Source organism: Microcebus murinus, chromosome 7 (assembly GCF_040939455.1).
Source record: "Microcebus murinus isolate Inina chromosome 7, M.murinus_Inina_mat1.0, whole genome shotgun sequence".
Classification (NCBI taxonomy): domain Eukaryota; kingdom Metazoa; phylum Chordata; class Mammalia; order Primates; family Cheirogaleidae; genus Microcebus; species Microcebus murinus.
Window position 1 is genome coordinate 59,106,479 of NC_134110.1, and position 24,156 is coordinate 59,130,634.

At 34.6% G+C, this 24,156-nt stretch overlaps 1 protein-coding gene across 38 annotated transcripts in view; it reads right to left on the reverse strand.

Annotated features, from left to right (window-relative positions):
- RIMS2 (regulating synaptic membrane exocytosis 2) overlaps positions 1–24,156 on the reverse strand; it is a 614,692-nt gene that overhangs the window by 376,233 nt on the left and 214,303 nt on the right. The window lies entirely within an intron of this gene.

The window sequence follows — 24,156 nt, forward strand, 5'->3', positions numbered from 1 at the left end:
TAAATAATCAAAAGTCCTTTAGAAGCAAATTACCTAAATAAGAAGGTAATTATATTGCCACACAATCTTTGTTGTTCAAAAATGTTTTTCTTTTGTAATTAAAAATTAGATATGAAAGCAAGGTCATAGAAAGAGTTCCAAAAGTGTTCAGAATGAGCCTTAAAAATGGCTCCTTTGAAAGAGTCAATATATCAACTGCCTTCCTCAGAGACTTATTTTCCAGCTCTCACTATACAACATTCACACTATTGACCAGCTTCCTCTTGGTTCCCTCACTACCCCAGAGGTGATTTATTCTACCTTCCTTCCCCATTGCCACCTTCACCTGTTTCTACTCATGGTTAAGGGCTCACACATCATTCTCTTAGGTAGACTTTCCCTGACCCCTTAAAGTCCCCTCTTGTGCACTTTCATTATACCCTGCACTTGTTCTTCTCATAATTTGATGTGTTAACTATATACCTACTTGAATATATCTTTCATCCTCAGTTCCATAAGGTTAAGTCCTGTCTTATTCACTTACCACAGTGCCTAGTACGAAGCAGGTGTTCAATAAACATTTGTTGAATAAATGAATGCATAAAGTTTATCAAAAATTTAATTATTTTTTAGTCACATCCATAGATAGATTAGAAAACCACCTCAAGGCTTCATTTGGTTCCTAGTTTCTATAGATTTTTTGCCTGTTTGTTTATTTTTAGCCTGCTATACCATGTTATAAGGTTCATAAACACAAGAGCCACCAATATTTCTAATCAAAAACATTGTGTTTTGGATGGACTTCGTAATTTGTTATGAATGTCCTGAGCATTATAAAGAATGTTTATAGATAATATTTGTTTTAAATTTTCTATATAGTGCAAGCTCATGAGTAACACAAATATTGGAGACTTCTATGAGAACAGAAAGAATATGGTACTTTGAGTCAAATGGCTTGGGTTTAAGTACTGACTCCAACCCTAACTAGTTATATTACCGCAGGATGCTCACTTTATATATCTGAGCTATGGTTTCTTCAAGTGTAAAATTAGAAATATCACTTACCTCATAGGATTATTGTATCAAATATAATATGTATAAATGCATTTTATAAACTGTAAAATACATTGTGTTTGGAAGTAATCTTACTATGAACTATTTAAGAAATCAAATTACTGGTATGTGAATTCTAATAATTATGTTCAGGTATCTTTTATTTATCATATTTATTAATATATCATATATTTATAGTTTCTTTGCAAAAGTCTCTACCCCTTTATCTGTTGGATGTGGGTGGGATGTAATGCTTATTATTATACTTTTCTAGAAAATTAGATATACTAAGAATGACTTGGGTAAGATTAGCTCCATATTTACAGTGAGTCCAACAGAGAGGGATTAACTTTCACAAATGGTATAGATGGTGGAAATTGGTTTCTCTATGGATGTTCTATTAGAATCTGTATCATTTTACTGGAAATTACAGTGCGAATAAGAGGACTAACAGAACAAGTAAAAGCAATTAAAGAAGATATCTAAAAAGTTAACCAACAAAATTCATATAAAAGAAATAAGATAATATACCCTTGCCTATTAAATTGATGAAACATTGTCCTGAGGATCAAAAATGGCCAGTCATATCATATTTATTGGTAGGATTGTACATTGGTAAAACTTTTTGGAGAAATGTTTAATAATATGTCTAAAAAGATTTTTTAAATGTTCAAAATCTGAGACAACACTAGAAAAATATACAGCAAAATGTTAAGATTGATTATCTCTGGGTAAGAAACATCACAGATCTTTTTCTACTATACTTTTTGATAAACTAGCCACAAAAATGCTGAAGTACAAGCTCTCAAAATAAAATTATTTAAGAGTCTTTGTTTGCAAATGCCTACAGGTTGTTAAACCAAATGTCTTTAAAAAATTAACACAAACTACAAAATTAAATGAAAAAATCAAAATTGGAAAATTATGCTTTTCTAAATTAATAACAACACAAGCCTCTTACCTAATAAGATATGTTCCTTCATGATATATTAATATTTAAATTGTATAATTTTGAAGATACCTGGGTTTAGTTTTAAAGAGTACCTAAGTGTTTCTCTTAAAGTGCAACATACATGAAAATAACTAAACATATATCTAAACATAGCTAATGAATTATTAAAATCATATGATCTATAATATGAATAATCCATTACAAAAATTCCTGACATGCTACAGGAATTTTTCATTTTCTTAAAATGTATATCTGTAGTCCTATCTATATAAGTGAAACAACTGCATCATCTCATCTACTGCATTATTCTTATTCCCTTGACTATCTGATGTATCTGACTGATAAAAACCTGAAAGTTAAAAGAAAGATGGTCCAGAGAACAAACATTTTGAAAACTGGTGTCTTCATATGTTTTGCAAATTAAAGTCTTCTGCAGGAACTATTTCCCTGAGGCACAAGGATCATAGAACTATCCATGACAGGGGTAAAAAAAATAAGCAAAGAAACAAAAGACAGATGATGGAATTCCTAACAAAAGGAGGAAAAAGGAGGCATTCAGAAAGGGTAATTTGGCCTATGCTTCAATTTAGGATGAACCATAATACATATTCAGGGATGGAAGAGAGGAAGAATAGCCCAGACCTAAATAAGCACATTACCAATCTAAAGATGACTAGTACATTTCTACTCAGAAAATTTCAGACAAAAATCAGAAAACAATTCAAAATCCTTACATCAGTTTTCATAGTAAGTTTTTAAAAATTTGTTGATCCCCAGTTATTTTCTGATATAGAAAAAAATGTTATACTATTTCTTAGAGATTGTCCCCAGTTCTGACCACTGCTATAGAACAGACTCATCACACAAGCAGTTTCTACCATCTAATTCAGAAAGGAAATGAAAAGCACAGTGAAAGCCACTGCAGACGTGTGAAGCTCCACCATCATTATCATCTCTCTCATTCTTCTTTCTAGGCTAGAAATATAAGGGCTAATCCTATTGTGCTTTGGCTGGAGCCACATTATTCTGAGAAGTACTGCTAGGTTGCTTCAATAGTCCAGTGCCAGAACAGCTCTTGCAAGTTTAATTTCCATACCTAAAAACTGGCAACAGCAGAAATCTCTTCCTCATTGGAGGCAAGAGTTAGGTTACAGAGCACCAAACCTGGATTTAAGCTCCAGAATGAGAATGTCAGGAATGACACCTAGAGATTCTACCAATTAGAAGAAAGAGAACCAATGTCTATGAAAAGAATTTGGTAAGTCCCTCCAATATTAGGACTGCTAGTTCCAAGTATATATTCCCTTGATAACTACCAAGAGAGCCACTGGAAGCTACACTACAATTTCAGGAAGCTATATCAACATGAATAAAATTCAACTCTATCTCTAATAGCTACATTCACCAGGAGCCACAATATAAGAGATGTTTATAGCCTTGGGGCTTCAAGGACTCACATTAAAGCTTGCAAACTGTCTCTACAAGGGGCCACTGCTACCTTGTAACTTCCAAATACACCTAGATTCTTCAAGAAATAACTACTAATGCACATTTTTACATATAAAAAAATATTAGAAATAATCACTGGCACAACTATAAGCATGTTTAGGCAAAATTTGGGAACAATGAAATACTATGCAAAAATATTGGCTTCCAAGAGTTTCCCTTTGTAATTCCTTTCTTTCACACAACTCCACTCTACTCATTATATTATGAAAAAGGGGGGAGGAAGTCTTTTCTCCCAAAGGCTACTTATTCTATAAATACAAATATTTGTTTCAGCTTTGACAATAACTGCCTAAAAGCGCCTTAAAAGCTTTAAGAACATCAGGATATGTTTATTTGCTGGACTATAGTAACCTTTTCACTATCTATATGTATATCAAGGCATTGTGTTGTAGACCTTAACTATATACAATAAAAATTTTTTAAAAAGAACATTATTTAGGTTCAATACTGAAGAAAAGTTATCCACATAAAAGTATAACAATAAAGTTTAAAGTAATTTGTTTTCACTAGAACTTGTACATTACAGCACACTTCTCATAAACTAGAATATATTATGTCCCTGCCAGCTATATAATCCATTCAATTAAATATGCAGCAAGTAGTAACCAGTTGCTTGCCACTGACTGGTGGAAATGGGAAACAGTGAGTTGGGAAACAGTGAGTTAAATAAAAGAGTTATTTAACTCCTTTCCATTGGCCTTCTTTTTATCTTTCTCTGTCCACTTTCTTCATTTGTCAACATAGCCTGGAAGCCACTATAGAACTACTATAACTACCTCTAAAGAGGGTCAGCTTAGAGGGAATATTAATGTTGATTACAAAGTTTTGGGTTTTTGTTTTTATTTTTTTTTCCGATTTCAATATAGGCAGAAGTATTTGGAGAGCTACTCAAGAGTGAACTGGTTAGAATTAGTCCTGTGACAAAGGATTAAGCAACTGCTATAAGTTCTGCCTTGCTGTCCTTAAAAGCATTTAAGCAGAGGAAATAAAGGATTTGTGTAAAGGAAGACTGAATTGTGCATAAGTTAGTTGACTTGTAAAGTTCCTTCAAAATTTTATGTTGAATCCCAAATGCCTTCTGCTCCCATCATGCTGTAGTTACAAAAGGGATTACATCAAGACTAATAATCTCAAATCTCCCTGGATCTTTGCCCCCACCTGTATGTATTTTAGTGGGACTTTAGCTTCCTGCCAAATGACCTCCTATATATGTTTACTCAGGCATATCAAATATGCCTCCCCTATCCTCTAACTCATCCACACATCCTCTTCAGTGGTGTGTGTTGATTATAAATTCACCTGAGGATGAAGCCTCACCACTTGTGGTGCCCTCAATCTGAATTCTAGTTCCCAGGTAGATTTATAGGTGGTGAATCTCAAGGCTACAAGGATTCAAGGTGCTTTGTTTTATGCAAGCATTGGGAGAATGAATCATTGTTCAAATTCATTCATTCATTCATTCATTCCAGAAGTATTAAGTACAGACTAAAGTCTAATAGGTAGTTAAGTGCTAAAGAGCTTACAGGAAAGAAAGAATAAGAGATGTGGGGAGGAAAGGGGAGTGGAAATGGAGAGGGAAGGAGGGAAGAAGTAAGGGAGATAGAGGACATCCTCCCAGTCCTAATGAGAGTTTTGATCAATAGTCTAGCAGGGAAGATAGATACTAAATAAGTAATTATATGCATTATTAAAAATTATGATTAAAATGTGAAAAGAACTTATAACAGGTAACCTTGAAATAGTCTTGGAATTCAGAGACTTCAGAGGAACTTCTCCTGGAAAAAGTACCATTCAAGATGAAAACCATGGAATGATAAGTGTTAGCCAAGCCAAGAGTGAGAAACAAGAGTATCCTAGATATGGAGTACAGCACTATGCAAAGGTCAAGAGATGACACCAATTATGGCATAATTAAAGAACCAGAAGAGGCCAATTCAGGGAGGAATCAAGTAGCTGGAGAAGAAACAGGAGGCACATCCCACAGGGCACTGAAAACTGTAGAGTATTTTGATTTTTAATCAAATCCATGAATAATTCTGTGTTTTGCTATAACAATCCTCTTTGAGTCAATAGATACATCAAGTCTTAGTAGTTAGAATGGAGAAGGTTCAGGAGTTAAAAGAAACACAGGAGAAAATACAGTGATAAACACACCAAAATATTATCCCACTACATGTGGATGCAGGGAAATCAATTAGAAAGCTAATGTGATAGTTCAAGCATGACTTTAACTGGCTTGGATTAAAGTGATCATAATAAGATTGAGAAAAAACAATAGACTAAAAAAGGTAAATATTCAATCAACAGAACTTAGTGGTTGACTGGCCAACAGGATGGGAGATGGTATATGAAGGGCAAAAGAGGAGTCAAAAATAACTCAGATTTCTCTCTTAAGTAACCAAGCAGATAGTGTTAAAATTTACTGAGACAGAGAGCTAAAGGAGGAACAGGCTGAGATAGAAGGAAGGGGAAAATGATTATTTGTTGAATTTGAAGTACATGCAAGATAGCTAAAAAGACAGGCAAGTAAACAATTGGATATGTCACTCTGGAGTTCAGAAGAGAATTCTCAGCTGAAGATATAACTTCAGGAAGCATCAGCATGTTAGTAATAATTTCAACCAAGCAAAGTGGATGAGATCACCCTGAGAGAAAATTCAAAATGAAAAAAGACAAGAGGTCTAAGACAGAGCACCAAAGAACTAAGTCCCCCATTAAGATGTCAGGTAATAAAGGAAAAGCTAGTGAAGGAAACAGGAAAAGCAACCACAGAGGCAGGAGAAAAACCAGGAGAGTGTGGTGGCCTAGAAGCCAATAAAAAACAAGTGCTTTACGAAGAAGAATAGTATGATCAACTCTGTGTTATATATTCTGTCATCTGGAATTTGAAGAATTGCTGCTTGTTACCCTATGCTTCAAAACAATTCTCCTGAAAATAGCTCTTCTGGCCTGAGATCACTCACTCTGTAGGATCCAGATCTAGCCTGTGAATATGGTCTGGGAACAGACATCTTAGCTTCTTTCATCAACCCTTCTTCTCCTCCCTTGGTGAAAAGTAAGCAAATACATTTTTTTGTCCTTTTTTTTTTTAAAAGGCAGAGTTTCACTCTGTTGCCCATGCTGAAGTGCAGTGGCATCATCATAGCTCACAACAACCTCAAGCTCTTGGGCTAAAGCAATTCTCCTGCCTCAGCCTCCCCAGTAGCTGGGACTACATGCAAGGTTATATGCCACCATGCCTGGATAATTTTTTCTATTTTTACTACAGATAGGGTCTTGCTCTTACTAAGCCTGGTCTCTAACTCCTGACCTCAAGCTATCCTCTGGCCTCGGCCTAACAGAGTGCTAGGATTACAGGCGTGAGCCACCGTACCCAGCCCAAATTTTTAGTTCTTGTTCAGCCAAAACAGAACATTTTATGTAAATAAATGTATGCAAATCTACATGAATTTCAACCCAATCCTATTAATCTAAAAAATATAATTTGGCTGACCCTTAATGGACAAATAAATGGACAAATATCAGAATTAATCAGAGATCCTCGCTACTTATAGTTGAAGGTGATTAAGCACCAAATTTGAAAATAGAAAAGTGTAATGTAAACAACCTATTCTATCAATTTTCCATCTAGCTTACTCTTTTTCTTACCAGCTCCTTCCTAAAATACCTAATTTATTTGCTATTGAATCTACTTTAGAAGTCCCTTGGTTTTGACAATACTTGTTATAACAAATAAATAACATTTATCCAAGGTGGGAGGATCACTTGAGGTAAGGAGTTCAAGACCAGCCTGAGCAATAGTAAGACCCCATCCATACAAAAATAACAATACTTAAAAATTAGCCAGGCATAGGGGCATTGTGGCACATGCCTATAGTCCTAGCTACTTGGGAAGCTGAGGTGAGAGGATGGATTGAGGCTAGGAGTTTGAGCTGTAAGCTATGATGACACTACTGCACTCTAGCCAGGGCAACAAAGCAAGACTCTTTCTCAAAAATTTAAAAAACATATATTTTATGTGTGTAGTGATTTTGTTACTATATTATTTCCTGTCTTAAAAGAACCTTTCTTGACCCCCACATTCCCTTCTAGGTACTACCTCATTTTTCTGCTCCTCTTCACAGCAAAATTTCTTGGAAAAGTTGTCTATAGTTGCTATGTTCATTTTCTCATTTCACATTCTCTTTTCAATCTATCATAATCAAGTTTCCAACACTTAATAGTCTATTGAGTTTGCTCTCACTGATGACTTCTATGTTGCTAAATTTTACAGACAGTTCTCTATTCTTTTCTTAACATGACTTCCCTGTGGTATTTAATGCTATGCCATCCATGACTATTAACCACTTTTCCTCTTCAGTCCTGAGAAAACTCCTCCTGATTTTCTTCTTGCTCAGTGGCAAATTTTTCTTAGTGTCTTTTGCTGGCTCTTACTCCTTTCTTAGAGCCAGCAAATGTTGGAAATATCCAAGGCCTTGTTGTTGCTATATGGTGGGCCCCTTCTGTTCTTTTATCTACAGGCTCTCCCTAAATGACTTAGGTCCCACAGCTTTAAATATCTTGTGTATATTATATCTTTGCCCTTATGTTCCCTGAAAACTCTAGATTCATTTAACCACCTGTCATTTTGGAATCCCCAAATTTAAATGAAAAGATCATTTAAAATATAACAGGCCCAAACATAATTCCCAATTTCCTTACTTAAACCTGTTTCTCCCCAGTTTTTTCTATTTTAGAATAACACCATTATTTATCTAGGAGTTATCTTTGATATCTCTTTTTCTTTCACACTTTACTGCACATATCTATCAGTAGGTTCCATCAACTTTATCTTTAAAACAACACAAATCCATCAACATTTTCCATCTCACTACTAACAATTCTAGTTCTAGCTACTAACACAGTGGCCTCCAACCTTTTGGCAACAAGGACTGGTTTCATGGAAGACAATTTTTCCCAGACACAGGGGGCCAGGGACAGTGTATGGAGGAAGAGATGGCAAGTGATGGGGAATGGCTGTTAATACAGATGAAGGTTCCCTCACACACTCACTAGAGCTCATGTGCCTGCCGCTCAGCCCTGATGTGCTAACATCTCCCTCACAGACTCCTTCAATGGTCTCCTAACTTCTCTCTGCATCAGTCTTGTCCCCTACAACCTAATCTCCACAGAAAGATTGACCATACAAAAAAGCATAAATAATATATCATGCTCCTTCCATGCTTAAATCCTACAATGACATCCTATCATTTTTAAAATAAACTCTAAACCCCTCCATTTTACAGAAGGAGGTGAGAAGTATTGTTTCCTCCAAGGTTTTTCAATCTCCAAATGGTTTGTGGTAAAGTTAAAACTAGTATCCAGATCTCCTGACTTACAGTTCAGTAATCCTTACATAGTACTACTAAGTACTACCAGCAACTTCTTATGGATGCTCTCAGTTAAAATGTAAGTTAATGTTATAGTTTATAAGTGTCCTGTGTATTTAAAAAAGATGACATAAAACTACAAATAAAAAGACCAAATTAAGCCTTGGACATAAACATAACTCTCAAATCTCATATTTTCTGAGAGAATGAAACACTAAAGCATAGATCAAAATATGTTTAGGCAGAAAGGGGAAATAATTACAAAAACAAAAATCAAATTTTCACAATATTCCCCACTCTCATGACTCTAATTCTTATTAAGGAAAGTCAAATAGAAGAAACACTTTTCTTACCACCTTCCAAATAAGGGTTTTAAATCGTAGCTCAAAACTTTCAATTATGTCAAACAATTTATGTAAGTGAGTTTCAGATATATATTACAGAAGTGAAAAACAGTTATTTTGTTTCACAGCAATTTTGATTCCTTACACTCTATAGTCTTGCCATCTGGGTTGTATGAAAAAGATTATAAGCTTTTTCTGAGAGATATAAGTAAAATTTGTTAATCCTGCTCTATAAACACAAATTAACTTTTAGGCAGAGAAAAGGAAGACTAAAGTGGTTAAAGAGATTGGATAAATAGAAAATTCAATAAAAATTTGGAAACATTAAGGAAGAAAAATAAGGTAAAAGCTGACATCTAAGAAACTGACAAAGAAAAAATGTTCAGGTGGAAATATAATAAGAGCAAGAAGAAATAAAAAGAAAAAGTGGAAGGAAAATGCATTAGTAGGGATGCGGACGTAAACCTAAAGTTTAATTTTCCAGTTCAAGCACTGTGTAATTAGGTAAGCACAGTGAGAACTGTTCCACCAATAACCTTCAAACCAACCTTGAAAGACCTTCTTTGCAGATAAAGAGTTCTAAATCAGACCTTAAAACTTCCAACTGTGTCAAATAATATATACAAGCAACCCTCAGGTATATATCACAAAAATAAAAATAGTTGATTATAGGTAACAATAATTTTGATTCACTATACTGTTTATTTCTGCTGACTTAGTTATCTGAAAAAACTAGAGTAGCCATAGAAGCAATTCACATTATATATTAATGTTCATAACAATAAACTGCATACCAAATCTTAGGACAATAGCAAATGTATTAGGTATTGATCTATCTTGAGATATATAGGATTAACTCATTGTTCAGGATTTCTAGGGATAAAAAAGATCACACAAAATTAAAACAAAACACTCACAAATAGGCAATGAAGCTGAGAGTTCCATGTAGTTCAGAATACCTTACATAATCCTATCAATATACAATTTAATACTCTACTGGTGATGGAAGAGGAAACTACTGAAAACTCAAATCCCAAATCTAGCAGTTCTCAAAAGTTAATATAGGCCAGGCACGGTGGCTCACGCCTGTAATCCTAGCACTCTGGGAGGCCGAGGCAGGCAGATTGCTCGAGGTCAGGAGTTCGAAACCAGCCTGAGCAAGAGCGAGACCCCGTCTCTACTATAAATAGAAAGAAATTAATTGGCCAACTAATACATATATATAAAATTAGCCGGGCATGGTGGCACATGCCTGTAGTCCCAGCTACTTGGGAGGCTGAGGCAAAAGGATTACTTGAGCCCAGGAGTTTGAGGTTGCTGTGAGCTAGGCTGATGCCATAGCACTCACTATAGCCTGGGCAACAAGCGAGATTCTGTCTCAAAAAAAAAAAAAAAAAAGTTAATATAATGACCTCAGTGGGGTCTCCAAACCCCTTTCAGAGGATTGGAAGGGTCAAAACTATATCCTTAATACTAAAATGTTATTTGTCTTTTTGACTCTCATTCTTTCATGGGTGTGTAATAGTGGAGTTTTCCAGAGGCTAAATCATGTGTGATATCTCAATATATTGAATACAGAAACTGTAATTAAAGTAATTTCCCAAAAATGTAAAATAATCCACTTTTCTCACTAAATTTTTTCCTTTCCTTTCCTTTCTTTTTTTTCTTTGAACTATCCTTTCTTAGTTTTCCATCGCTGCAAAACAAATCACCATATTTTTAGTGACTTAAAAAAAGCATACATTTATTATCTTACAGTTTCCATAGGTTAGGAGTGCAATTACTGTTTAAATGGGTTCTCTGCTCAGGGTCTCACAAGGCTACAGTCAAGGTGTCAGCTAGACCATGCTTCTTTCTAAAGCTCAGGATCCTTTTCCAAGCTTATGTGATTGTTGGGAGAATTCAGTTCCTTGTGGCTCTGGGATTGAAGTCCCCACTTTCTTTCTTGCTGGCTATCAGCCACCTGCTGCTCAACTTCTAGGGGCCCCCCACAGATTCCTGCCACATGGCCCTCTCACAAAGCCAGTAGAAGAATCTCTTGCTCCAATTTAAGACATTGTCTAATATAATATAATGTAATCACATTAATTGGCTATCCCATCATCTTTGTCATACTCTACTAACTAGAAGCAAGTCATAGGTTCTGTACATACCTGAAGGAAGGGTAGGTCATTGCAGGTCAACTTAGAATTCTGTCTACTACATATGGTTAGTTATCATGCAGTTCACTATTATTTTTAAATTAATTCATAAATATATTTTAAATTTTTCTCATATTTCTAATATAGTAAATATTGATAAAATATAATCCACATAAACAAAAGGTCTCTGAAGTACTCATTTTTAAGATAGTGACAAGGCTCCAAGACCCAAAACGTTTGAGAACACCACTCTAATCTACACTATTTTTTACATTTGGCACATGATAAAAGATAAGAAATACTACTGTCTCCAAGTAGTATTACTACTACTGCTTATTTGTTTTAAAACCCTTAGTCAAGGCCCAGTATAAAATGAAATTATTCAAATTATTTAGCTTTTCAGATAACTTAGCATAAAAATTTGAACTATGATAATTATTTTTGTAAATGTTTAAACATTCCCTACCCAATTTCATACTTTATTTCAGAGAATTGTAGGAGATGTATCTTTGAGTAGACAAAAATAGGGTAGGTTCTACATACAGTTACAGCAGGGATGTTTATCTATAGTAACAAGCAGGAAGGCAGAGAATATGAAGGCAGATGCTTCAGTATAAATGAGTATAAAAAAATTCAAAGGCTCCACCATGATGCTGAATTCATGATATTATGAATTGATAAATTTAAATGTCTGAATTCTTGAACAGTTTAAGATAGGCAATAAGAAAATGTATCTTTATCTTCATTTAAAGCTTTGACTCCAACTTTCTTTTTTTTTTTAAACTCTAGTGAGGTGGCTAGACCTTATATGAGCCTTGAAAAACCTATTCTTGCTTCTTAAGCTTCAGTACTAGACAATACAAATCTAGTGGCTGTCTCCTTAGTCTCACCCTTCTTTCCCTTTGATCTTCGAAAGGGTATTTCCCAACTGGTTCATCCCAGGCCTGTCTTAACACATTGGCTATAAGAATGGAAAATATCCAGTGAAGCAAATGAAAGAAGGAATTGACTTTAAACCAGTTTATTACCACTTTATTCACTTTGCTAAAAGATCCAAATAAACACTTCTACAATCACCAGCTTATTTTCTTTCTTCACCTCAGTACGACAGCCCAATTTTGTAGCCCTTATCCATTAAACCCTTGACCAATATCAGAACTACTTCATTGGTATGTATTGGGAGAGCCAAAAGGTAAGGAAAGAGGTCGGCTGAGATACCCTAGAAGTCAGTATATAGCATTCATATTGCTATAAAAGCCCAAATAGAAGCAATATACTCCCACAGTGAATTGTGCAGACTGACACTTACACTTCTACTGCCAATATATCTGTCAAATATTTGTGAGAAAAGATTACATAAGGATATATGCAAATATAATTTAAGTACTAATAGTAATTTACTAAATTTTGTATTTTAATGCATGAGAGACAAGTAATCTAAGATACACATTAGTGTTGGAATAAATTAAAGAGTCTCAAAAATGGCCATTTTGGTGTTAACCTGCAATTTTCTCAGCAACAGTTTCAAAAAGATTGCTGCTGGCTAACAAAACCACCACCATTGGCTAAAATACTACCCCCACAATTTTTCTAGCTTTCCTTTCCTTCGCTTCTCATTTCACTACTAAAACATTTTCCTTGACGCTATTATCAATACCAAAACGATGTATTCTAAGTAAATATATAACACTCAATAAAAGTTGTTAAAAATGAATTTATAGATACTGTCAAGAAATAGCAATTAATAAGTAGTATCTCAATTAGTTAAACATCACTGATTTGGAGAATGGATATTGGTTTATAGTAGTTGAAGTACAACTGAAACAACTACTTCAAAAGTGAACAATCTGGTCAAGTCATACTCTAAAGAAAGTAGATAATGTTTCCTTGACTTTTAATAAGAAGAACAAAACATGTGGGCAGTAGACTAAAACACAAGGCTTCTCTAAGGCAAAAGTAATAACTATGATTGAATGTCTTTGGATGAAAAGTAAAAAGACACCAACTCCAGCCAGAGACATAGAGGGATGATCACTGAAATTATTCCAAAGGTACTAGCAGATATAAAGATGAGTTGAAACTGGAAGGAAATATAAGTATAGGATATAGATCAGTATGGAACATAGAAAAGGTTAAGTTGAAAAGGAGTACTCTATCATTATGTCTTATTCTGTCTCCATCATTTTAAAAGGGGGGAAAAATGGTTTTTCAAATGATTAGTGAGACATCCCCAGAATGAACATCAATATCATGGCTTGTATCAAAACTTGTATCAAAACTAGCCTGTAACTTATGGGAGGAGGAGGGGAATGGGCATTTATTGAAAGCTTAAAATCTGTACCCCCATAATATGCCGAAATATTAAAAAAAAAAAAAAACTAGCCTGTAAAAATATTCATGTGCTCGGGCTGGACACAGTGGCTCATACCTATAATCCCAGCACTTTGGCAGGCCAAGGCAAGAGAATTGCTTGAGGCCAGGAGTCCGAGACCAGCCTAAGCAACACAATAAGATCTCCATCTCTACAAAGTATAAAAAAGTTAGCCAGGTGTGGTGGCACGCACCTGTAGGAGTCCCAGCTACTAAGGAGGCTGAGGCGGGAGGACTGCTTGAGCCTAGGAGTTTGTTTGAGGTTGCTGTGGGCTATGATTGTGCCACTGTAATCTAGCCTGGGCAACAGAATAAGATTCTATCTCTAAATAAACAAATATATATATACATACTCAAGAATAAGTGACCTGAATAGTTCTACATTTAATGAAGAAAATGAATTCATAGTCTTTAAAAACCTAGGTATGGGAAAACTCCTGGCCCAAATGGCATCACTGGCAAATTCGAACAAACATTTAAAGAAAAAATGATAAAAAACAGCTCTATACAAACTTTCAGAAAACTGAAGATAGAAGATTTCTACCTAACTCATCTAATGAGGCCAGCATTCCTCTGATAACAAAACCAAGGATGTTACAAGGAGAAGAAATTATATATATATATATATATATATATATATATATATACACACCCACATACCACTCTTCCTCATGAAGATACATTTTTAAAATTTCCTAACAAAATATTAGTAAATCTAATCCCACAATATATAAATAGAATATATAATCATGGGATATCCTAGGAATGCAAGGTTGGCACAACATTTGGAAACAATCAGTGTAATTCACCATATAAACAGACTAAAAAAGAAAAACCATGTTATCATCTCAGTAAAGGCAGAAAAAAAGCACTTGACAAAATTCCACAACCATTCATGAAAAAATTCTCAGCAAGCTAGTAATAGAATAGAATCTTCTCAATCTGATAAAGGACATATATGAAAAACCTACAGCTAACATCACACTTGATTGTGAAGATTCAAAGCATTCACCCTAAGATTGGAAGCAAAGCAAAGACGTCACTCTCATCCCTTCTATTTAACATTGTTAGTAGAGGCACTAGCAAGTAAAACAGGACAAGAAATGGAAATTTATTGCTTACAACTTGAAAACTGAGTAGTAAGGCTTTCTTCATTATAGGTGCAACAATCATTTATGTAAAAAAAAATCCCAATGAATCTAAAAAAACAAAACAAAAAAAAATTGAAATGTGGTACTGTCACAGGATAAATAGACCAATGGAACAGAAGAGAGGGCTAAAGATGTCCCAATTATATATAGGAGAACATTATAAACAGAGGTGGTACCAAAACCCAGTGGTGTGAAAATAGATTAATAGATGCTGCTGGGAACAACAGCTCACTATATGGCAAAAATAAGCTTGAATTCCTACTCTGTCCTATCTATAAGTGAACTCCAAATTGATTTAAGATTTATATGACAATGGTAAAACAATAAAGCTAATATAAAAGTGTAATCTAGGGATTTTGAGTGAGGACTGCCTTCTATTAATCATAACTAAAAGATCACAAACTATAAAGTTAGAAAAGTGATGAATTTTACTGCATCAAAATTAAAATGTCTGCTCAACAAACAAACAATTGACAAAAACAATGGGAAGCTAATTTTTTCAACTAGGCAAATAATATAAATAAACAATTCACAGTAATGGCAACCTAAATGGCTAATACATATAGGAAGGGATACTTGACTTCAATGCAACCAGGAAACTGCAAATTAATAAAAAAAAAAAAAAAAGTACCCCCTTCATATGTGCCAGGTTGGCAAAAAGCAAAAATCTCAAGAAGATCAAATATTAGTAATGACAAGGGAAATCCTTAAGCACTACAAGTAGGAGGGGTGGACAGGGCCATTCTTGAGAACAACACTACTGAAATAAAGTATATATAACTTATGTTGCATTAGTTACATACCTAAATATACAGACTACAGAGAAAGTCTTGCATAGATCCATAAGGAGACATGTATAAGGATGTTCATTGACTCACTCTTCATATAATTAGTAATAAGGAGTTTTGACAAAGCCTAGATTGTCCATCACTAGTGGAATGTCAAATAAAATACAGTAGATACACACTAGGGAATGTGTAGTAGTTTTCTATTGTTGCTGTAAAAAAAGCACCACAAATTTAGTGGTTTATAACATCAGTTTGTTGTCTTACAGTTCCATAGGTCAGAAAGTCTGGTATAAGCATCATGGGACTAAAATTAAAATGCTGACTGAGTTCCTTTTTGTAGGTATTGGGGAAAATCCATCTGTTGCTCATTCAAGTCGTTGGCAGAATTCAATTCCTTGTAGTTGCAGGACTAAGGTCCCCATTTTCTTGCTGATTATAAACTAAGGATAGTTCCTAGCTTCCAGAGGCTGTCAAATTCTTTGACTCATGGTCCTCTTCCTCCATCTTCAAACTCAACAATAGCCCATCAATTCCCTATCCTACTTTGAATTTCTCTCTCTCGGTCAAGGGTCCACACTTGGAGATCTGGATGGCCACAGATGGCATTGAGGCCATAGGTAGCTCACCCCTCTTTTGCCATATAAGGTATCATATTTATAGGAGGCATTCCAGGAATCAGGAGGTGGACATTTTGGGAGACCATTATTCTGTCTACCACAGACAGCAGTCTGGAACAATTAACTGATACTCCCACATGAATAAATCTTTTCAAATGTAAGATCTAAAGCACATCATTTACATAATTTAAAACATATACACAAAGTGACACTGTACTACTATATTATGAAAAGATACTAACTGGAGGGGAAAAAAACACAATAGAGGGATCTTACACAGATCACTGAAGTGCCATAAACTTATAAATATGATTAACAAAATTCACTGCATTTGAGAACCAAAATAAAATAAAATAAGAGTGGCAGAAGAAACACTGATAATCTAGGAACTTCCAAATTACATAAGTTTGATTTCCTACTACTTTTATACCATGCTGTATCTCTTGTTTTTAAAATTCCTTTGTTAAAATTTTGTTGCAAGTTTTAACAAATCTATAAACTTCCCCTACACTGTCCTATTTGGTTCCACCACTTAAATTTGTTCATTTAACTCTACTTTTATATATATATTTTGTTACATTTATATTTGTTAGTCTCACATATTTGTTTATATAACTACATTATTAATCCTACCTTACTTGTTAGATTATAAATTCATATGGCACAGAGCATCTTCTACTATCTCTGTCTTTCTCCATATAAACTGTGTTACAAATAAAATATATATTCAATAAGTAGTGTAGACTAAGTACCTGAAGTAATATTTACCACAGTGTAGTTCCATTAGAAACTTTCAGTAAATCTAACAAGTACTGCCCAGTATTGTGTACTATTAATAGATATCACATACAAAGCCTTTAAAAGGAGTAGGAAGACCATGTAATTCATTGTCCACACCAGGATACGTGTGACAGTAAAAAGGGTGCACTTAATAATTATGCTAGAACAACATGTGTAAGTCAAGACTGGCTGTGACAAACTGGGACTTAGGTCTCCCTACCCAAAAATAGAACAGCATGGGACACAGGAAGATATTAAAGCATATTCTTTAATATCAAAGCAAATAGGCACAAGAATTTCTTTAAAAAATATGTTAATGCACTTAAAATGTCCCATTATCATTGCAGGTTTCTAAGAAACAATAGAAATAAGACTGATCGCTGGGCGCGGTGGCTCACGCCTGTAATCCTAGCTCTCTGGGAGGCCGAGGCAGGCGGATCGCTCGAGGTCAGGAGTTTGAAACCAACCTGAGCAAGAGCGAGACCCCGTCTCTACTATAAATAGAAAGAAATTAATTGGCCAACTAATATATACAAAAAATTAGCCGGGCATGGTGGTGAATGCCTGTGGTCCCAGCTACTTGGGAGGCTGAGGCAGGAGGATTGCTTGAGCCAGGAGTTTGAGGTTGCTGTGAGCTAGGCTGACACCAGGGCACTCACTCTTGACAAAGCGAGACTCTGTCTCAAAAAAAAAAAAAAGAAATAAGACTGATCAATCTTACATGTAGCGACCAGTAGTTTAATTCTATTATGCATGTTAACAGGATTTTACAAAGACATTAGGGGAAAAATAAGGCTAAGAGGCAGAGAAAATTACCAAATCTTTAAATAAATTCAATTTTTTAAACACAGGATAATGGTAATAGGTATGGAAAGATATGAAAAAGATAACTGATTATTATACTAGTTTTTTCAGTGATTCAATTTATTTCAATTCATTCCAATTCAATTAACATTCAATGAGTACCTACTATTTCTAGAATCTGAACTAGGTACATATGGACACAAAGATCTAAAAGACGATATGCCCTCAAATTGCTCAAAATTGAATAAGAGAAACCAGAAACATTGGCAAAACATGTACTAAGGTCAGACAGTGTCAAGTGCTTTAATAAAGGTATCCTTTATAATCAAAAATATAATTCTTGCTGAAAAAAAATACAGGAAGTGTGCATGTAACTAGGGACACTTGAGCTTGGCTTTGAAGAAAAAACTAAGATTTAGGCAGATGTGCCAAGTCACACTCTCACTTAAGGATCTTGGTTCTTGTTATGTCTCTGCCTAGAGTGCATTTCAGAGAGCCACAAATCTTACTTCTTCACTTCCTTCAATCTTAACTCAGTGTTAAGCAAGGCCTTCTCAAGTCCCTATTTAAAATTAACTGCGCCCCCTCCCCCCCCCCCCAAAAGCAATCTCTTTCCCTCTGCGCATGACTTAGTATGTTCCTCCATAGCACTTGTCACCAGGACTTCAGAAGTACAGAACTCCAGGTCATGGCACTCACATCTAAGTGAATGGCGCCCCCTAGAGTTCTGCTATGCAAAGTCTATACGGCCAAATGCACAGGCCTGAAAAGATAGACTGCTATTCAACACACTAGTTATTTTCTTTTTTTGTCTTTCCCAACTAAAAAGTAATTTATGTGAGGGATTTTTGTCCACTGCTGTACCCTCAGCACCTAGAAATCTGACACGCAATCAACACTCAACAAATATTTGTTGAATACCTGCATAGCTAGAACAGAATTCTAGATAAGAGGAACAGTAGGAGCAAATACTTGAAATTTTAAGAATGAAATTTTTTAATTCATTAGTTATCTGCTATAGCTAGAATAAAATTTGCTTGGGGAAAAGGAAAAAAGTGGTGGGAGAGGAGGTGAGAAAGCATAGACAATAGTGAGCCTCAAAAAGTGGAATGAAAAGCTTTTAAGTCAGAAAAACCTATGTTTCAATTGAAACTGTACCTCTAATTTTGGGATCTTGAGAAATTATTTCAGTATAAAAAAGTATTTTAATACCACTTTCTACATTATGGAAATTAAAATTAAATACCTTAATTTTTTTTCTCACAAAGCCTAGAAGCACTTTAGGTACTCAATAAATATTCACCTCATATAGAAAGCTAAAAATTTGAACTTTAAGTACAAAATGGGGAGGCATCAAAAGTGAGCAAATGAATGACTTCAACACATTTGTACTTTGACATCATGGCTCAGGAAACAAAGTAGAATATGGACAGAAGTAAATAAAGCTGAGAAGTAGAAGGCCAAAAAGGAAGCAAAACAAAGTTAATACCTAAACAAGAGCAGTGGCAATATTTCAATTGGAAAGGAAAGCTGGATACAAGATATATTGCAGGGATGAAATTGAGCAAAAATATAAATAAATATAATATGAAAGTCAAGAGAAAGAGGATTAGAAAATGATACCTAAGTATCTTTACTTGGGCAGGAGGATGAGTGATGGTGCAATCAGCTGGGCTAGCAAATGACAATGAAAGTGCTAATTTGGGAGGGAGTATACACTTAGATTCTCAACATTTTGATTTTGGAGTACTTGTGGAACAAGAAGTAAGAGTATTAAGCTTGTATTTGTAAATATAAGTCTGATACATAAAGATCTCAGAACTAGAGATAAGCAATTTGGAATAATGTCATATTTGAATATGAAAGGCAATGATACATAAGAAGTCCTGTTTTCCACAATCTCAAATGTCAACTTAACTTCCCGTCCTCCTTCCTTCAACCAGCCAGCCTCCTATCTGAGAGGGACATGCACAACAATTTTCAACTTTTCAGTTTTCTATGGGTATGAAGATTTACTCCTAGTCATCAGTGGGACCCCATGAAGTCAGCCAGAAAGACTATATCCAACTTATATGACTTGTCTGTATTTTTTAACGTACGTGCAAAACAGATTGTACTTACCTATTCACTAAACAACTATTAAGCAGAAAAAAAATGTCAACTTAATTCACTTATAAGTCTAAACCATCTCTGCAACTAATTCAGGTGGAATAATAACAGAATTGTAAATTGTTTGCTTTCAGGGTGCACCTTCGCCATCTAGTGGGAGAAATGATAAATTCAGCCTTGTTCTTAAAAGCTGAAATGAGCCCTTTTTTGTCTTTCTGTTTATCAGTGCCATTTCCTTCCATACAATACAGAGAAAGGCTCTTCCATTCTTCAAATATACCATAGTTTCTATTTCTCTTCTCAGTTTCTACTCTGGCTACTAATATATTCAATCTATATAACTGAAAAAAGTATTATTGGAAAAACATAATCTTCCCACTCCCCCAGGACCTTCCCACTTCTTCATAATTCATTCATTGCATAATCCAATGTGCACTACAAGAAAGCTATTTAAATATATCTGAATTTAAATGCATTCATAAAGCTCATGTTGCCAAGTTTCTTGCTTTCAATAACTAATAATTCAAATTGATTAAGTAATGGAAAGAGTTTTTATTTAAGCTAGATACATTCATTGAACAAACTGAACACTAGAAGAGAACAGGGTATCTATAAATATACCCTAATATACAATAATCCCACCTAACACCATACTCTAATAAATTGCAAATAGATCAGTGTTTTACAATGTAAAAGTAAAAATTGTAACAGTATTAGAAGAAATCATAGGACTATTTTTTAATCTTAGTGATGAAAGGGCCTTTCAAAAATAATCCAAACAAGAGATCTGACTAGAAATTTCTCCAAAGTAGATATATAAATGGCCAATGAGCACAAGAAAAGATGTTCAACATCAATTAGTCATTAGAGAAATACAAATCAAAACCACTTCACACTCACTGGCATGACTATAATAAAAAATATAGACAAGAGAATTAAAAACATATGTCCACACAAAACTTACACACTAATGTTTATATTAATAGTAGCAGTATTCATAATAGCCAAAATGTGAAAATAACTCAAATGTTCAAGTGATGAATGAATAAACAAAATGTGGTATACCCATATAATGAAATATTATTCAGTAATAAAAAGGAATGAATTACTGAATCATGCTACGTAATAGATGAACTTGGAAAACATTCTGTTACGTGAAAAAGCCAAGAACAAAAGGCCACATATTGGGTATTATTTCTACGAAATGTCAGGAATAGGCAAATCCGTAGTGACATGAAGGAGATTAGTGGTTGCTAGAAGGATGATGGAAGAGGAGAGTGAGAAGTGACTGTTAATGGGCATAGAATTTCTTTTTAGGGTTATGGAAATATTCTGGAATTAGATAGTGGTGATGGTTGCACAAATTTAAATATATGCTAAAAACCACTGACTCATGTATTTTATTATTAAAAGTGTTAATTTTATGGGAAGTGACTATCTCCATTGACAAAGAAAAAACAAGTCAACAGCCATAGAAGAAAAAAATACATTCCACCATAACATGTTTATGTTTATGCACTGAAAAAAACAATATAAGCAAAGTCAAAAAATAAATAAGTTGGAGGAAAGTATTTGCAATCTCATGTAAGTAGAATTCTAAGTTGGCTCCTACAATTCCCATCACTTGGTATACATACCTTGTGTCATCCTTCTCCTTACTGTGGGCAGGATCTGTAAAGATGATGTGATATCTTGCCTATGATTAGGTTATAGTATAAGACAAAATGTGAGGCAATTTTGTATATGTGATTAAGGTCCTTCCTTGGTTGACTTTAAATTAATCAAAAGCGAGATTATCCTGGGAGAGGCTGATTAATTATGTTAGTCCCTTAAAAGAGAGTTTAGAGGTCAGAGACAGAAGTCAGAAAGATCCCAAACAGCATAGACATTCTCCTGCTGGCTTTTAAAGAAAGAATGCTGGCGAGGATATAGAGAGATAGGAACATTCTTACACTGTTGGTGGGACTGCAAATTAGTGCCACCTCTGTGGAAAAGAATTTGGAGATACCTCAAAGAGCTAAAAATAGAAATACCATTTGATCTAGCAATAGCACTATTAGGCATCTACCCAAAAGAACAAAAAATGTTCTATAATAAAGACATCTACACCTGAATGTTTATGGCAGCAAAATTCACTATTACAAGGATGTGGAAATAACCCAAGTGCCCATCAATTCATGAGTGGAGTAAAAAATTTGGTGTATGTAAACAACAGAATATTACTCAATTATAAGAAATGACAGTGATCTAGCACCTCTTCCTATTTTCCTGGATAGAACTTGAGCCCATCCTCCAAAGTGAGGTATCACAAAAATGGAAGAATAGGCTCCACATGTACTCACCATCAAATTGGCACTAACTGATCAACACCATGGTGCTCACATGGCAGTAATATTCTTCAGGGATTGGGGGATTGGGGGACTGGGGGTGGGTAAACTCACAACTAATGAATGTGGTGAGCATTATAGGGGGGCAAAGGCATGGTTTGGTTGTGTGGCAAAGTCATAACATGTAATCAAAATATTTGTACTCCCATAATATCCTGAAATAAATAAAGAAAAAAAAAAAAAAAAGGGCCATGCTATGGAGAAGGCCACGTGACAGGGAACAGTGAGTGGCCTCTAATAGCTGAGGACCTGAGGATTTTTCCAACATCTAGTGAGCTTGGAAGAGGACCCTGAGCATCAGATGACAACTTGATTTCAGCCTGGTGAAAGATCCTGAGCAGAGGGTGCAGCTAATTTATACCCTGATCATAACTGAAGCAATAATAATCAAATTCTCAAAGGTAAAGGCAAAGAAAGGATCCTAAAAGCAGCAAAAGAAATGAAGCAAATAATATAAAAAGAAGCTCAAATTTGTCTGGCAACAGACTTCTCAACAGAAACCACATAAGCAAGGAGAGAGTGCAATGACATTTTCAAAGGCTGAAAGAAAAAAACTGCCACCCAAAATTCTGTATCCAGCAAAGCTATCCTTCAAATACAAAGGAGAAATAAAGTTTTCCCCAGACAAACAAAACCTGAGAGAATTCACCATTACCAGACCCATTTTACAAGATGGGAGTCCTTCAATCTGAAAGAAAAAACCAGTGATGTGCAAAAAGAAAGTATCTGCAGATACCATAGCACCCCAGTTTAATGGCTTTTTCAAAAAGACAAGGAAAAATGAATGCTGGTGAGGATGTGGAAAAAGGGAAACCTTCAAACACTGTTGGTGGGCCAAAAAGACTGGGAAAATGAATTCTGGTGAGGATGTAGAAAAAGGGAAACCTTTATACACTGTTGGTGGAAATGTAAATTAGTACAGTCATTATGGAAAACTATATAAAGGTTCCTCAAAACACTAAAAATAGAACTACCAACAATTCAACAATGCCACTACTGACTATATACCCAAAAGAAAGGAAATAAATATATCAAAGAAATATCAGCATACCCATGTTTATTGTAGCACTATTCACAATAGCCAAAATAGGGAATCAACCAAAGTGACCATCAGTGAATGAATGAAGAAAATGTGGTACATATACACAATGGAATATTATTCAGGCATAAAAAAGAATGAAATCCTCTCATTTGCAACAGAAGAAATAAGACCTAGTGTTCAATAAATTAGTTAGGGTGACTATAATTAATGAAAATCTATTGTACATTTCAAAATAGCTAGAAGATAATAAGTTGAATGTTCCAAGCATTAAGATAAATATTTAAGGTGACGAATATCCCAATTACCCTGATTTGATCTTTACACATTATCTGAATGTATCAAAATATCACATATATCCCTATGTACATCTATTATGTACATCTATTATGTATTAATATGTACATCTATTATGTATTAATAAAAAATTTTAAAATTAAAATATATACTTTCATATGTTACTTCATTTTTTACTTCCAACCTATGAAGAAAAGTAACAAACTTTTAAAAAAATGTCTAAGTTGTGGTAATAATTCAGCATTATAAGCTATGAGTTATTCTTGTCCTTGTACCCACTTTAAGAGGCATGAAACAAAAAATTATTTACATCCCTTTTAGACAGGATTTTTTTATGGTCCACTGGCAAGATCAATTTTGGTATTCAATGTTAGACCAAAATGCATACAGCCCATCCTAAATATATACTTATATGTGTACCATTATGTAATAAAATTATGAGACATTTTAACAGCTTTCATATAGCA